Source organism: Thalassophryne amazonica, chromosome 3 (assembly GCF_902500255.1).
Source record: "Thalassophryne amazonica chromosome 3, fThaAma1.1, whole genome shotgun sequence".
In the NCBI taxonomy this organism is placed as follows: domain Eukaryota; kingdom Metazoa; phylum Chordata; class Actinopteri; order Batrachoidiformes; family Batrachoididae; genus Thalassophryne; species Thalassophryne amazonica.
In genome coordinates this window covers 48176847-48193923 of record NC_047105.1, presented here as the reverse complement: position 1 = coordinate 48193923, position 17077 = coordinate 48176847, and positions in this window count along the sequence as shown.

The following is a 17077-nucleotide window of genomic DNA, read 5'->3' as shown; positions in this document are numbered from 1 at the left end:
TGGCTTCGGACAGTGGACTTATCTCTGTGCTTGTTCTGTTGGACCTCAGTGCTGCTTTTGATACTGTTGACCATAAAATTTTATTACAGAGATTAGAGCATGTCATAGGTATTAAAGGCATTGCGCTGCGGTGGTTTGAATCATATTTGTCTAATAGATTACAGTTTGTTCATGTAAATGGGGAATCTTCTTCACAGACTAAAGTTAATTATGGAGTTCCACAAGGTTCTGTGCTAGGACCAATTTTATTCACTTTATACATGCTTCCCTTGGGCAGTATTATTAGACGGTATTGCTTAAATTTTCATTGTTACGCAGATGATACCCAGCTTTATCTATCCATGAAGCCAGAGGATACGCACCAATTAGCTAAACTGCAGGATTGTCTTACAGACATAAAGACATGGATGACCTCTAATTTCCTGCTTTTAAACTCAGATAAAACTGAAGTTATTGTACTTGGCCCCACAAATCTTAGAAGCATGGTGTCTAACCAGATCGTACTCTGGATGGCATTTCCCTGATCTCTAGTAATACTGTGAGAAATCTTGGAGTTATTTTTGATCAGGATATGTCATTCAAAGCGCATATTAAACAAATATGTAGGACTGCCTTTTTGCATTTACGCAATATCTCTAAAATCAGAAAGGTCTTGTCTCAGAGTGATGCTGAAAAACTAATTCATGCATTTATTTCCTCTAGGCTGGACTATTGTAATTCATTATATCAGGTTGTCCTAAAGTTCCCTAAAAAGCCTTCAGTTGGTTCAGAATGCTGCAGCTAGAGTACTGACGGGGACTAGCAGGAGAGAGCATATCTCACCCGTGTTGGCCTCCCTTCATTGGCTTCCTGTTAATGCTAGAATAGAATTTAAAATTCTTCTTCTTACTTATAAGGTTTTGAATAATCAGGTCCCATCTTATCTTAGGGACCTCGTAGTACCATATTACCCCATTAGAGCGCTTCGCTCTCAGACTGCGGGCTTACTTGTAGTTCCTAGGGTTTGTAAGAGTAGAATGGGAGGCAGAGCCTTCAGCTTTCAGGCTCCTCTCCTGTGGAACCAGCTCCCAATTCAGATCAGGGAGACAGATACCCTCTCTGCTTTTAAGAATAGGCTTAAAACTTTCCTTTTCGCTAAGGCTTATAGTTAGGGCTGGATCGGGTGACCCTGGACCATCCCTTGGTTATGTTGCTTTAGACATAGACTGTGTTTCATAATTATTGTATGGCCTTGCCTTGCAATGTGGAGCGCCTTGGGGCAACTGTTTGTGATTTGGCGCTATACAAGAAAAAAGTTGATTGATTGATTGATAAAGTGGTGGGTCGACTCATTTACATTTTGAGCAAAGCCAATCGAGTCTAACAATAGATTAAATGCAGTGTTGAGACTGTCATTCTCAGCATCTGTGTGGATGTTAAAATCGCCCACTATAATTATCTTATCTGAGCTAAGCACTAAGTCAGACAAAAGGTCCGAAAATTCACAGAGAAACTCACAGTAACGACAAGGTGGACGATAGATAACAACAAATAAAACTGGTTTTTGGGACTTCCAGTTTGGATGGACAAGACTAAGAGTCAAGCTTTCAAATGAATTAAAGCTCTGTCTGGGTTTTTGATTAATTAATAAGCTGGAGTGGAAGATTGCTGCTAATCCTCCGCCTCGGCCCGTGCTACGAGTGTTCTGGCAGTTAGTGTGACTCGGGGGTGTTGACTCATTTAAACTAACATATTCATCCTGCTGTAACCAGGTTTCTGTAAGGCAGAATAAATCAATATGTTGATCAATTATTATATAATTTACCAACAGGGACTTAGAAGAGAGAGACCTAATGTTTAATAGACCACATTTAACTGTTTTAGTCTGTGGTGCAGTTGAAGGTGCTATATTATTTTTTCTTTTTGAATTTTTATGCTTAAATATATTTTTGCTGGTTATTGGTGGTCTGGGAGCAGGCACCGTATCTACGGGGATGGGGTAATGAGGGGATGGCAGGGGGAGAGAAGCTGCAGAGAGGTGTGTAAGACTACAACTCTGCTTCACAAAAACATGTTATCCTGCACTCTTAACCAGTGGAGCAACCACTGTTCCCTCTTCTTTTTTCTTTCATCTTATTCCCTGTTAGAGGGACACATAATTCCTTGCATGCACTGCAAAATTCCGGTCTCAGATGACGTTAACGTAGCTAGGAACAGATGCCAGGTATCTCAGTGGGAAATTTTACAGTGACCAAATCCTTACAAGTGAGGGAGAGTTTTGAAATTTTGAATTTTTTTTTTCTTAAATTTCTAACTTGAAATGGTAACATCTGGTTCCCTTTCATATGAAAAATTAATTGAAGTGTAACATGGAATATAGTCAGTTTTCAGTGTCATGTTAAATTAATCCCAACATGCAGCCAAGGCAAATTATACAGTGAAAATGATAAAAGGGGTGGGTGTTTATAAGTTTTTGCTTCTGCCTATACCCTTTCGGCCGCACAAACTGGGAAATTGAGTTTTTTCGTTTTTTGATTCATTAGGTTTTTTTTTTTTGTTAAAAATGTGTGTGTGCCGAATAAATTAATTAATTAATTCAAAACAGACTTTGAATTTATACAAAATTTTGCAGCGGCACATTGTATTTTTCCAACACTGATACATGCACACTACTGTCTCAACAAACTGCTTCTTCACTATCTTTTCAAAACGGCCAATTTATACCATTCTGAGTGCAATGTGTGGACTTTTTGTCTTTCTCATGATGAAGTAAAAAAATACAAGTTATTTGTGTACGTATATTTAAAGTTCAGCTGACATGATTTTTTTTTTTTTTGTCACTGATTCACATTATTTTGTAGTAGTAGTGTTCTGTTGAGAAATAGTTATTTATATATTTAATGTACCAATCATCAGTTTGGAGACAGAATATTAACTTAGTTTTGTGTCCCAGAGCGTTTTCAGCCGCCATCACTAAGCCCAGAGCTTCCTGCACTGGGGTTACACTGGACTTAGGCACTGGAAGGATGCTGGTATTGTGTCAGATTCAGCACCCTGTTAATCCCCAAAACTTGAATCAGCTGAAAAGCGTGAATTGTAAAACGTGAATACTGCAAAAATTTCTTGTGAAATGTGAACACAGGTCGTGCAAAACATAAGTCGCAAAATGTGGATTTCTTCACGATTTGGTGAATGCGCTTCGCACCATTGGCTTCTCAGCTTTTATGGTGCGAAGCGCATTCACCATGTGTGGGATTATGACTAAATAGTGTGATTTGAAATGCCAGTCTCACAGATTTTTGTGATTCAGCAGCACGAAATATACATTAATCTACTGGTTCGTCATATTGTCACAAAAAGTGCACAATTTTTGTCATGGGAGCACGAATTCATTAAAATTCATTCCCGTGATGGCTGCACGTAATTAAAAGTGCAGCGGCGGGGGTGGAGCAGGGGCTGGTTATGGCAAGGAGTAGGGTTAGGTTATGGTTAGGGTTGGAAAAAAAAAACAAGGTCAAAAAGAAAAAAAAAAACGTGAGACTGGGCTGTTATATTCTCGTTGAACTTCATTAAATTCATTCAGAAAAGTTTGTTGACATCCAAGAATCAGCTTGCCATTTGTTTCTTTTTCATTTTGTTTTTTCCAGCAGCCCGTCTGCTCTGTCCAAGCCTGATCCTATCAGATTGCAGAAGCTGCGCAGAGTCTGTCGGAAGACCGGGGGGCGTGTTTGTTTCTCCAGCTAACACTGGAGTTGGGTCAGGAAGGGCATCCAGTGTAAAAACCTGTGCCAGCATCCAGTGCTGACCTGTACTGGATCTGCTGTGGATGACTCTGAACAAACAGGGACAACTGAAAGACAAACAGCATTGTTTTTTTTTCCCAAGTACTGCTCTTTTGACAATTAAATTTTATGTTAAAACATTAACATTCACAACAGTTAACACAGCCGTCAGTGAGATCAAAATTATTACAATCGCGCATTGAATTATGAGTCCTTGATAGACCAAATAGCCGCACTACAAATGTAAAGGGGAGTAAGTATGTCCTTTTCCGACTACTGTAGCAACATGGTAATTGCACCATGGCAGCCTCCTGAGGGTGTCCACTCACTTCCATGTGGATTTGAGGGATTGACTGTACGTTTATGAAAATACATGGATTCATTGTTGCAGGAATTATAGTATACTAATAAACATACGATTATGAATGCTATATTCTGTTTTTGCTATTAACTATCACTAAATCCTAACATAAATAAAGAGGATCTCCCCCCCCCCCCCTTTTTCTGTGAGTTTTGGCAATTTGACAAGACTTCCTGGCCTTATTGTATTTGTGTTTGCAGCAACAGTGGGGATAAAAGTGGTGGAATTTGGAGAATTGCCTCGATTGAGGCCTTGCTGTCAGTATGAACACCCTGCACTTTTGCAAGTTCTCCCACTTAGAAATCATGGAGGGGTCTGAAAATTTCATCTTAGGTGCATGTCCACTGTGAGAGACATAATCTAAAAAAAAAAAAATCCGGAAATCACAATGTATGAATTTTTAGTTTTCACCAGGTTTTCACACACTGCAGCAGGGATTTTGGTCCACTCCTCCATACAGATCTTCTCCAAATCTTTCAGGTTTGGAGTTTCAGCTCCCTCCAAAGATTTTCTATTGAGTTCAGGTCTGGAGACTGACCAGGCCACTCCAGGACCTTGAAATGCTTCTTACGGAGCCCCTCCTTAGTTGCTCTGGCTGTGTGTTTGGGGTCATTGTCATGCTGGAAGACCCAGCTATGACCCATCTTCAATGCTCTTACTGAGGGAAGGATGTTGTTTGCCAAAATCTCACAATACATGACCCCATCCATCCTCCCTTTAATACGGTGCAGTCGTCCTTTCCCCTTTGCAGAAGAGCACCCCCAGAGTATGATGTTTCCACCCCCATGCTTCACGGTTGGGATGGTTTTCTTGGGGTTGTTCTCATCCTCTAAACATGGTAAGTGGAGTTGGTTCCAAAAAGCTCTATTCTGGTCTCATCTGACGACATGACCTTCTCCCATGCCTCCTCTGGATCATCCAGATGGTCACTGGTGAACTTCAAATGGGCCTGGACATGTGCTGGCTTGAGCAGGGGGACCTTGCTGCCCTGCAGGATTTTAAACTATGACAGCATCATGTTTTACTAATGTAATCTTTGTGACTGTGCCAGCTCTCTTCAGGTCATTGAAAAATTGAAAAATTAACAGGTCTGTGTGAGCCAGAATTCTTGCTGGTTGGTAGGTGTTCAAATACTTATTTGCAGCAGTAACATACAAATAAATTATTATAAATCATACATTGTGATTTCCAGATTTCTTTTTTTTAGATTATGTCTCTCACAGTGGACATGCACCTAAGATGAAAATTTCAGACCCCTCCATGATTTCTAAGTGGGGGAACTTGCAACATTGCAGGGTGTTCAAATACTTATTTTCCTCACTGTATATATTAATAGCGAAGTGTACGTGTGTGTGTGTGTGTGTGTTTATTTATTTTTATTTATTTATTTATATTTATATAGCACCAAATCACAACAAACAGTTGCCCCAAGGTGCTTTATATTGCAAGGCAAGGCCATACAATAATTACGTAAAAACCCCAACGGTCAAAACGACCCCCTGTGAGCAAGCAGTTGGCGACAGTGGGAAGGAAAAACTCCCTTTTAACAGGAAGAAACCTCCAGCAGACCCAGGCTCAGGGAGGGGCAGTCTTCTGCTGGGACTGGTTGGGGCTGAGGGAGAGAACCAAGAAAAAGACATGCTGTGGAGGGGAGCAGAGATCAATCACTAATGATTAAATGCAGAGTGGTGCATACAGAGCAAAAAGAGAAAGAAACACTCAGTGCATCATGGGAACCCCCCAGCAGTCTAAGTCTATAGCAGCATAACTAAGGGATGGTTCAGGGTCACCTGATCCAGCCCTAACTATAAGCTTTAGTAAAAAGGAAAGTTTTAAGCCTAATCTTAAAAGTAGAGAGGGTGTCTGTCTCCCTGATCTGAATTGGGAGCTGGTTCCAGAGGAGAGGAGCCTGAAAGCTGAAGGCTCTGCCTCCCATTCTACTCTTACAAACCCTAGGAACTACAAGTAAGCCTGCAGTCTGAGAGCGAAGCGCTCTATTGGGGTGATATGGTACTATGAGGTCCGTAAGATAAGATGGGACCTGATTATTCAAAACCTTATAAGTAAGAAGAAGAATTTTAAATTCTATTCTAGAATTAACAGGAAGCCAATGAAGAGAGGCCAATATGGGTGAGATATGCTCTCTCCTTCTAGTCCCCGTTAGTACTCTAGCTGCAGCATTTTGAATTAACTGAAGGCTTTTCAGGGAACTTTTAGGACAACCTGATAATAATGAATTTCAATAGTCCAGCCTAGAGGAAATAAATGCATGAATTAGTTTTTCAGCATCACACTGAGACAAGACATTTATAATTTGTGTGTTTGTAACTTCGATCATGGAGAAAGTGGGGAGAGCTGACATTTGCCGTTTGGTATGCTTATATATTTTGGGTCAAGGATGAATGCCGCAAAAATGGAAAGTTGATAGTACTAATATTTTTGGAGAAATTAGGGATATTAAGTAACATCAATGGATGCTAATATCACCATGAATCAGTCCCTGGTAACCAGACAAACTCTGAACAAAAGAAATATCTCAACCTTGCCAGCTGTAAAACATGACTTCAACTAAATGTGCCAAATAATACAATTATTTATAAAACTTTCTCATTTTAATTTCCTGCACTTTCAGTTAAAATCATTATAGAAACTTTGCATAATTTATTACCACCCTTGAAAAATGTCAGCAACCTATTTTATAAACACAACCCAATCTCGCACCTGTGGATCCCCACGGGCAACATGGTAGCTGAGTTTAAAATAAGAAAGGTCCCTATTTTTGTTGAACTGGTGCCACATATCTTGAGAAAAGGAAGCAGATGAAGTAAACAGAGAGGAAAGTAGAGGGCTGATGTGCGTGAGGGTCAGCAGAATTACAGCTTTGTGAAATGGTAACATTTTTGTAGCTAATTTGCATTTGCGGTTCATATGTAGAATAGATGATGCAGCAGCTGTGAGGTCACAGGTCATTATAAGTGTTATAACAAACTGGATTTGTCTGTGAGAGTCCAGCACAGCCAGTTGTAGTGAATCTGAAGGTACGTTTTTGTAAATGTCTGTGCTCATAGTGCAGGGAAGGTGCTGGTGTAGGTGTTGTGGTGCCTTTGCAAACGGAATTTTTGGAAAGTGTGCTGCACCTCGTAAAGTCACTGTCTGGCTTGCAGTCTCAAAAGAGACACCATGTGGCATTATGGTAGGTTAAGTATTTATGTTAAAGGTTTAAGCTCTTTCACACATGCACTGCAACTCTAAATTCATCTCAACATTGTACAGAGGATGTGTATGCGAAAACACAAATATCTGAATCAGTTGGACTTATTAAGATGACTTTAACCTGCTGTCTCCCTAGTATGTGTAATGTCCAAGCGAGGCCATGTGTGCATCACACAGGTCATTGTCTGGAAGATTCACACCGAGTAAGAAGGTGTGTAGATGTTTTTTCTGTTGTGCAACTTTAACAAAACTGGAAGAATACACACATTTGAGTGTGAAATTGAAAGATCTGAAAGATTAGGGAATGTTTGCCAATGCCAAAATTGTCAGGTTTATTCAAAGAATGACAAGAATGATTTCTGCAGTGTTATTTTTGCATTGTGTTCTACCTAGTACATGCTGTGTAGAGGAACATGAAATGTCCAAACAAACAGACCAAATTGCAGTGCATCATGAACCCTAATAACCAACATGAAGTCCCCAACCATAACCCCAAAATCTAACTCAAACTCTCTAAACATAACCTCTAACCCTAACCCCAACCCCATAGCCCCAAGATTAACCCTATAATCCTGACACTAATCTAAACCCCCTTACGGTGGCGCAACTCAGGGTTGCTGCGTGACCTTGACCCACTTGCCTCAATTCGGATAACGGACTTCTTCAAATTTAGTGCACATAAACAATGTCAAATGTGTATGTGCTGTTCTTAATTCTGATGTGTGCCATTATTACGGTAAACATGTAATAACTGTGGACCAATTGCTGTCTGAGGTAACTGGAGTGTAAACATAATTTCTCCACTGTGAGATCAATAAAGTATATCTCATCTCATCTTACCCTCAGCTCACCCGGTCACACGGCACTTAACAAAGGGTAACGAAGCCCAAACGAAACAAGAAATCTGGACTTTTGATGACTTTAGTTGGCATCATTTCACCTTCATGCAGCTTTGTACCTGTAGCTGGCACCTCGTCAGGATTTTTAAACTGTTGAAAATTTTGAAGGAATGCCGCCGAAATCCTCAATTTGTCTGTATTTTATTTTGCTGTAGTTCTTGATGTTTTTTTTTTTTATCATTTGCTTAAGCCCCTTTCACACCGGGGGTGCTCCCAGTTGCGCCGTGCGTCATTATGACGATGCCACGTGGAAGCAACTCAGTGCCGACACGATGCAGTTCGGCGCCACAACAGCGCGAGGGGCGCTAAGGAGGAAGCAAGTCGGGCGCCGAAAAATTAAACCTGTTTAATTTTTTTGGCATCCTGTGCTCGACGCAGAAAGGAAGTGGTTCCAGCGCAAGTTGGGGCAAAGAGACGTTAGGCGTGACTTGGAAGTCAGTTTATGATTCCTGCTGTGTTCCATTGTTCCCGCAGTATAAATCACGCAGGATTGTTTTTTATACCGTGTACTCAATGCAGTAAAAACTACACGCTGAAAAAAAAAGACCACAGAAAAAAAAAATGCTGATTACAGCTCAGCTCCTTCTCCGTGTGGAGCTGTCTGGTGAAGCGAGGCACTGTGAGGCAGCAGCAGCTTCTTCTCTCACAAATGTGTTTAAATAAAATCCATAAAAGTCCTGCTCACAGACTGATATATCCAGTAAAAAGTCCGGACATCTCTAGTCCACTCATGGACGTTCGTTCACGCGCGCACATGTGAACAATTAAAAGAAAAAAAAAAGTCTGGCTGCAGGCATTAGTTCCTTGTTCTCTGCTCAAACTCTCACATCACAGTTAAAAAAGGACAAAAAAGGACATAAGTCCTGAGACAGGACATGTCAACATCAGTAGAACTCCAGACATCTCCACATTTGCTTGACTTCGTTCGAACAGCTGAATGTTATCACACAGTGCAGAAGCGGGTTTGTAGGGATGGGTATTGATAAGATTTTATCGATATCGATGCCATTATCGATTCTGCTTATCAATCTGATTCCTTATCGATTTCCTTATCGATACCTCTTGTGAATTTTCTGTGTACTAAAAGTCGGCTTTACAGGTTTTCTATGTCAACAACATTTTATTGAGTCTTAAAGTACGAGGTCTATTAGAAAAGTATCCGACATTATTTTTTTCAAAAACCATATGGATTTGAATCACGTGTGATTACATCAGACATGCTTGAACCCTCGTGGGCATGCGAGAGTTTTTTCACGCCTGTTGGTTACGTCATTTGCCTGTGGGCAGTCTTTGAGTGAGGAGTCGCCCACCCTCTCGTCGATTTTTTCATTGTTTAGGAATGGCTCAGAGACTGCTGCTTTGTCAACTGAGTGGACACCATTCGATAAATTCAGCTGGTTTTCGGTAAAAATTTTAACGGCTGATGAGAGATTTTGGTCTGGTAGTGTCGCCGTAAGGATGGCCCACGGCGCCTGATGGCGATCTGCGCTTCAAGGCGGCAGCGTCTCGCCGTTTCAAGTTGAAAACTTCCACATTTCAGGCTCTGTTGACCCAGTAAGTCGTCAGAGAACAGAGAACTTTCAGAAGAAGTCGGCATGAGGAGTTTATTCGGACATTCCATTGTTAGCGGACATTTTGTAATGAAAGAACGTGCGGGCAGAGTCGCATGTCGGGCCAGACCCGACCGCGGGGGGTCGCAACAGGAAAAACACCTCCGTTGGAAACCTTAAAGGGCAAGTTGGAACATCCCCAAGCTGTTAAACAATTTCTCAGTTACTCACTTGTTGAAAGCCATCAAAAGCCGCCTGAATTTTACAAATGGTTTTCAACACGGAGGTGTTTTTCCTGTCGCGGCACACACAGATTTGCCGACGTCTTTCATTAAAAAATGTCCTTAAACAGTGGAATGTCCGCATAAATTCCTCATGCCGGCCTCTTCTGAATCTTCTCTGTTCTCTCACGACGTCCTGGGTGAATTAAGCCTTAAATTAGGATGTTTTCAGGTCAAAACAGGCCGATGACGGCGCCTGGAAGTGCTGCATGACGTCCCGCTCCGTGGGAAGTCCTTACACCGACAGAAACACCCCATAATCTCTCATCAGCCGTTAAACTTTTCACCGAAAACCAGCTTAATTTCTTGAATAGTGTCCACTCAGATATTCCTCACAGGTCCAGAAAAAATTTTGATAAAGCAACGCACGCCGTCTCGAGCAGCGTGTGAAACAAAGGAATTCAGCCGAGAGGGCGGGACCACATCTCACTCAAGGCCTGCCCACAGGGAAATGACGTCACCGACACGCGTGAAAAAACTCACGCATGCGCACGAGGGTTCAAGCATGATTGGTGTAATCGCACGTCATTCAAATCCATATAGTTAAAAAAAATAAAAGGGTCGGTTTATTATCTAATAGACCTCGTAAATAAATATGAAATTGTTCACTGTATCCTTGATCTCTGGACATAAATAGAAATAAACAAAATCTGTAGTTTTTGTAAAAAGCATTTCCTTTCAGACATTTTTGTTGGGAGAGGGTCGTAACACGGACCCGCAACAGGGGGCGCAAATGAACGGACAATGGATAAGACAAAGAGTAACAATTTAATGTTGTGAAACGCACAACTGAATACAGACACAGATAATGCCAATTGTACACAAGGTGACGTGCGGGCAGGCTCGAAGATAGGAGACCTCTGGCGATCGGAGAGCCGGGACCCACACAGCTTCCACCACCAACGGCCTGAAGAACACCGGAGCCGCCAAGTCCTGAGTCCCCAGGTGGTCACCGTCTTCTGTTGCAGACCCTGGTACTGCTGGCAGAAGATGACAAAAACAGTTATGATGAGTGTGTATCCACACACCCAGTAATCCTTTTTCTACAGGTCTTCAAGGAGGGAAAACCTCCACCTCCAAACAACTACGTGCAGGTCCTGATACTACTTATCCGTGAGGAGAGAAGTACGTCGTCTCCTGTTGGATCTGCAATCCCAGCCTCCAGCTGAGGAAAGGTCCAGGAACGCCTGCAAGGCAATCAAAAACTCACTGTGCGATCGGCACCAAAACTGCAGAGAGGTTTACCTTCAACGGTAGGTGATTTCTCGGCGAGGAGGTGGAGTAATGATCCGGCTTTTGTAGAGCTGCAGGTGATTGGTGACAGCTGGTGTAAATGAGTGACAGCTGTCACTCTCTGTCTTGGCGCCCTCTCATGCTTGAAGCCCGCACTCCAAGCAGGGCGCCGACTGGTGGTGGTGGGCCAGCAGTACCTCCTCTTCAGCAGCCCACACAACAATTTTGGCATGAATGTCTCTCCATACCTCTGAGCTGAGCTCAGCCGGCTGCTGCACATTAGCGCAGGATGTCTCAATTTGGGAGGAAAAAAAAACGTTGTGATCGATTGCAGTTTGTTTATATTCCAACATTTGGAAAGAGGTGTCATTTGATTTAAACAGCGTTTCACTTTGAAGTTATTAATTCTGACTGGACTCTATCGTTCTAACTTGACTCGGCAGAGAGCCGCGCAGCGTTTGGAGCTGTGTGAACAGAACGGAGGACGATTCTCGTTTCTTTTGAGACAAGACAGGGGTCCCAGTTAATGACTTTTAATCCTCACAAAAGTGACTCAAGATTGACATATTCAGGGATGAAAGTGGTGAAAAGCAAAAAAAAAGCTGAATTACCCCCCAACACCACCCGCACGGAAATGTTTGAATTCTAGAAGCTCTGAATTGCAATCTGGGACTATTCCAGACAAACTGCAGTGAGTGCAGCATCCATTTTGGTGAGAAAACACAACTTTCCTTATTCAAATTCATTCCAGTAGTATTCTGCTCTTACTAGGATGCAGCAGTTTTCTAGCTTGGCAGATAGTTCTGGAGGAAATCACTGAAGAAATGAACACATTGAAAATATGGTTTGACTGAAACAGATTTTCATTAAACTTAAATAAAACAGGGATGAAGTGGAGGTGTAAGAGTCACTAGGTGTTCACAGGAAAGTTATTTATTTCTATATTCATTTATTTACGAGGGCTGTCCATAAAGTATAGGTCCTTTTTATTTTTTTCAAAAACTATATGGATTTCATTCATATGTTTTTACGTCAGACATGCATGAACCCTCGTGCGTATGCGTGAGTTTTTCCACGCCTGTCGGTGACGTCATTCACCTGTGAACACTCCTTGTGGGAGGAGTCGTCCAGCCCCTCGTCAGAATTCCTTTGTCTGAGAAGTTGCTGAGAGACTGGCGCTTTGTTTGATCAAAATTTTTTCTAAACCTGTGAGACACATCGAAGTGGACACGGTTCGGAAAAATTAAGCTGGTTTTCAGTGAAAATTTTAACAGCTGATGAGAGATTTTGAGGTGATACTGTCGCTTTAAGGACTTCCCACGGTGCGAGACGTCGCGCAGCGCTCTCAGGCGCCGTCATCAGCCTGTTTCAAGCTGAAATCCTCCACATTTCAGGCTCTATTGTTCCAGGACGTCGTGAGAGAACAGAGAAGTTTCAGAAGAAGTCGGTTTCAGCATTTTATCCGGATATTCCACTGTTAAAGGAGATTTTTTTAATGAAAGACATGCGGACGGGTCCGCGCGTCGGGACGCAGCCGGCGCGGTGCGGCGGCACAGGAAAAACACCTCCGTGTTGATAACCATTTGTAAAATCCAGGCGGCTTTTGATGGCTTTCAGTGGAGTGAGTATATGAGAAATTGTTTAACAGCTGGACCTGTTCCAACTTGTCCTTAAGGCTTCCAACAGATGTGTTTTTCCTGTGGCGGAGCGTCGCGGCGGCTGCGAGCTGACGCGCGGACCCGTCCGCACGTCTTTCATTAAAAAAAATCTCCTTTAACAGTGGAATATCCGGATAAAATGCTGAAACCGACTTCTTCTGAAACTTCTCTGTTCTCTCACGACGTCCTGGATCAATAGAGCCTGAAATGTGGAGGATTTCAGCTTGAAACAGGCTGACGATGGCGCCTGAGAGCGCTGCGCGACGTCTCGCACTGTGGGAAGTCCTTAAAGCGACAGTATCACCTCAAAATCTCTCATCAGCCGTTAAAATTTTCACTGAAAACCAGGTTAATTTTTCGAACCATGTCCACTTCGATGTGTCTCACAGGTTTAGAAAAAATTTTGATCAAACAAAGCGCCAGTCTCTCAGCAACTTCTCAGACAAAGGAATTCCGACGAGGGGCTGGACGACTCCTCCCACAAGGAGTGCTCACAGGCGAATGACGTCACCGACAGGTGTGGAAAAACTCACGCATGCGCACGAGGGTTCAAGCATGTCTGACGTAAAAACATATGAATGAAATCCATATAGCTTTTGAAAAAAATTAAAAGGACCTATACTTTATGGACAGACCTCGTATGTTCATTGTTAGTTGGTTCTATATTTTCTGTTGTGTTTTTAATCAGGTTCTTTTTGTCTCTTTCTCTAAAATTGTATTGTGTTGTAGCATTATTAGTTATTATTACTATTATTGTTGTTGCTATTCTTATTATTAATATATAAACAAAAATTAACCTATAAACAAATTAATATGAACAAAAATACATTTAAAAAAATATTATAATTTGTAATACATTTGACTCTTTTATGACAACAAATGCTGAACCATTAATTATTATACAGAAAACACAAATGTGCTGAGATGCGAAGAGCTTAATGCTAACATTGTTAGCATTAAGCATTGTAACATTCAATGTTAACATTGAAAATGCCATAGACATGCTAATGCATTAGCATCTGTCCTATTTTTAAGTTATAAAATACATCTATCAACTGTTTCAGAAAACCATAACAGGTTGGTTTAACATAAAAAAGGTAACTATTACTCACAAACATATGCTCTTTGGGGTTTTAGCGGGGAAAAATTAAGATAAAGTGAAATAATTTCAATTCAGTTTCAATTTATTTCCTTTATATAGCGCCAAATCACAACAGAGTTGCCTCAAGGCGCTTCACACAGGTAAGGTCTAACCATACCAACCCCCAGAGCAACAGTGGTAAGGAAAAACTCCTTCTGAGGAAGAAACCTCAAGCAGACCAGACTCAAAGGGGTGACCCTCTGGTTGGGCCATGCTACAAACATAAATTACAGAAATAATTCACAGAATAATTCACGGACAAATATACAAGAATTGCTGTTGGTGCACAGGACAGGAGGATCGCCAACACAAACACAACTCTCATCTCTGGATGGAGCTGCACCTTAAACAGAGAAAAAAAACAGAATCAGGCATCAGAAAGACAAGAAATACAGTATAATTTGCCAGCATTAATCAAGAAAAACAGAAGAAATACTAAGGTGATCGCCGGTCACTAGCCCTAAGCTTCACTATAAAAGACCCAGAATTTAGGTGAAGTTGAGGCCCACTTCAATTACTAATAACATGAATTAAAAGAGTAAAAAGCGTAAAACAAAACTGCACCAGTATGCTAGCCATATGAAAGGGAAAATAAGTGCGTCTTAAGTCTGGACTTGAAAGTCTCCACAGAATCTGATTGTTTTATTAATGCAGGGAGATCATTCCACAGAACAGGGGCACGATAAGAGAAAGCTCTGTGACCCGCAGACGTCTTATTCACCTTAGGGACACAAAGTAGTCCTGCGCCCTGAGAACGTAAAACCCAGGCCGGTACGTAAGGTTTAATTAGGTCAGCTAGGTAGGGAGGTGCCAGTCCATGAATAATTTTATAGGTTAGTAGCAGAACCTTAAAATCTGATCTCACTGGGACAGGAAGCCAGTGAAGAGACACCAGAATGGGTGTAATGTGGTCAAACTTTCTGCTTCGTGTCAAAAGTCTGGCTGCAGAAATAAAACAAAGAACCACGAAGCAGTGGGTCGGATCAATGCTTCATTGCTTCAAGCTTCAAAGAAGAGCCATGCTGCAGAAACGATTGATTACAGACCCTGCAGGGGTTCTGTAATCAACGTAGAGACATGCTCATTTTCCCGACAAACACCCCAAAAACAATGGCCGCTCTGAAAGACCGTTAAGGGAATCATTAAGCAAAAAGACTATTGATGTCGGTGGATCGATTAATTTCTTAACGATACCCGAAAAGAACCGGTTCTCGATACCCAACCCACCGGGTTGGGAGCACTTTTGTGGAGCAGCCGCAGCTCCTCCGCAGCGGAGCTGGAGTGTGGTGTGGGGCTTCTGCCGCTGCGTGTGATGTGGTGAGTGCTGCTGCGATCATGCTGTGGTGCTGGCCAGCCAGGAAGAATTTGTCGGCCTCCTCCGCCAGCGCATGGCAGTCCATGATTTCTCGCACATGAGGAGAGAGTTGCAGCACAAAAAGTCCGGCCGGAGCTGCAGCATTCTGTCCATGAACTCTGAAGGGCTTGCTGTCCTCCAGACTGTGCAGAGAGAAAAGCCTGCTGGCACTTTCAGCATCTCACAGTTCAAAGGTTTTGAGGAAGTGATCCTTGATCACTGTGTATTTGTTAGCAGTGGAAGGGCTTTGCAGGAATGCGATCAGCCTCGTTTGTTTCCATGGAGTTGCTGATGGCCAACACGATCATTGATGGCTGTGTATTTGTTAGCAGCAGGGGGCTTTGAAGGAGCGCAATCAGCCTCGTTTGTTTCCGTGGCGCTGAGAGCCGACATGATGTAATAATATTTCCTGTCATCTGGGGTGATCTGTCAGAGCGAACTGCGCCTCTGTTTTTGGAAACCAGGTGGGAGTTTACAGAAGCGGGACTTTGAGCATCAAGTGTGGAAAAAACTTCCAGCAGCAGCGGGCATTTGCATGTGAACAGCTTTGATCCACAGAGGTGTGACATATGAAAACAGAAAACCCAGTGTGATCAGCTGTGTGGTTAGTGTGGTGGTGTTTTGTTTTTTGTAAAAAACGAGGCATCTTATGAATGTTGAGCAAGCGTTTCAGTTTTTTTTTTAATTGGCGCAAGACGGGGTGCGCAGCGTCAGAGTCTGAACCAGAGAGTGAAGATTCTGATGATTGTTATAGACGAGGAACCAGAGCAGGTGGAACCACCGACGTGCGCACAGATCTCCACAGTGGGTTGGATCACGCTCTTCTGTTTGCATCTGAGCTCCATCCCAGCTCCAAGTCCTGGAACACAGAGATGCAGATACACACTGCTCCAGCAGTAGCTCCAGGCGTGTTTTTTTTTAAAGTGTGGAGAGCAGCGTTAGCTTCGGTTTTGTTTTGTTCCTCTTTCGTCCCTTTTGCACTCTTCATTCACAAGCTATTCGGTGATAAAGCTTGTTCGTCCACCTTTTCTCAACGATTTGTGACTTTTTTTACTTTTTCCCTTTGTTGAGGAAGAGTCGTATACCATGTGACCGAGCTATAACATAAGCTCCAAGTCCTAACTCTAACATCCTAAACCCCAACTCTGACCCTGTAACTAACCCCATAATCCTAACCCTTCTTGCTTACACTGAACAGTCTGACTTACCTGTTTCTCTTTCGTTGATGCAAAGTGACTTACTGGTCTTTCATTCATTTCACTTACCCTCAGATTCATAAGTAGATGGACAGTGACACACGTTTTCAAATTTTGCCTCCATAAATCATCACAATGAAGTAGAAATAACAGTCAAGATGAGCTTGAAATGTTGTTTAGTTTTCATTCAAGGAGTTGAACAAAATTTTGACTTAACCACAGAGGAATTATGACTATTTGTATACATAGTGCCTCTATTTTCAGAGACCAGAAGTAAATGAAAAGAGAAACAGTAAAAAATGGTAAGTGTTCACCTCTCTATTCATCATGTGAATGTTTTTTTTTCTGCAGATCTGCCAACATGAGAAGAAGAATGCATGCTGGTGCACACAGCTCTAACATAAAGTCATTATGGATCTACAGTTGCCTA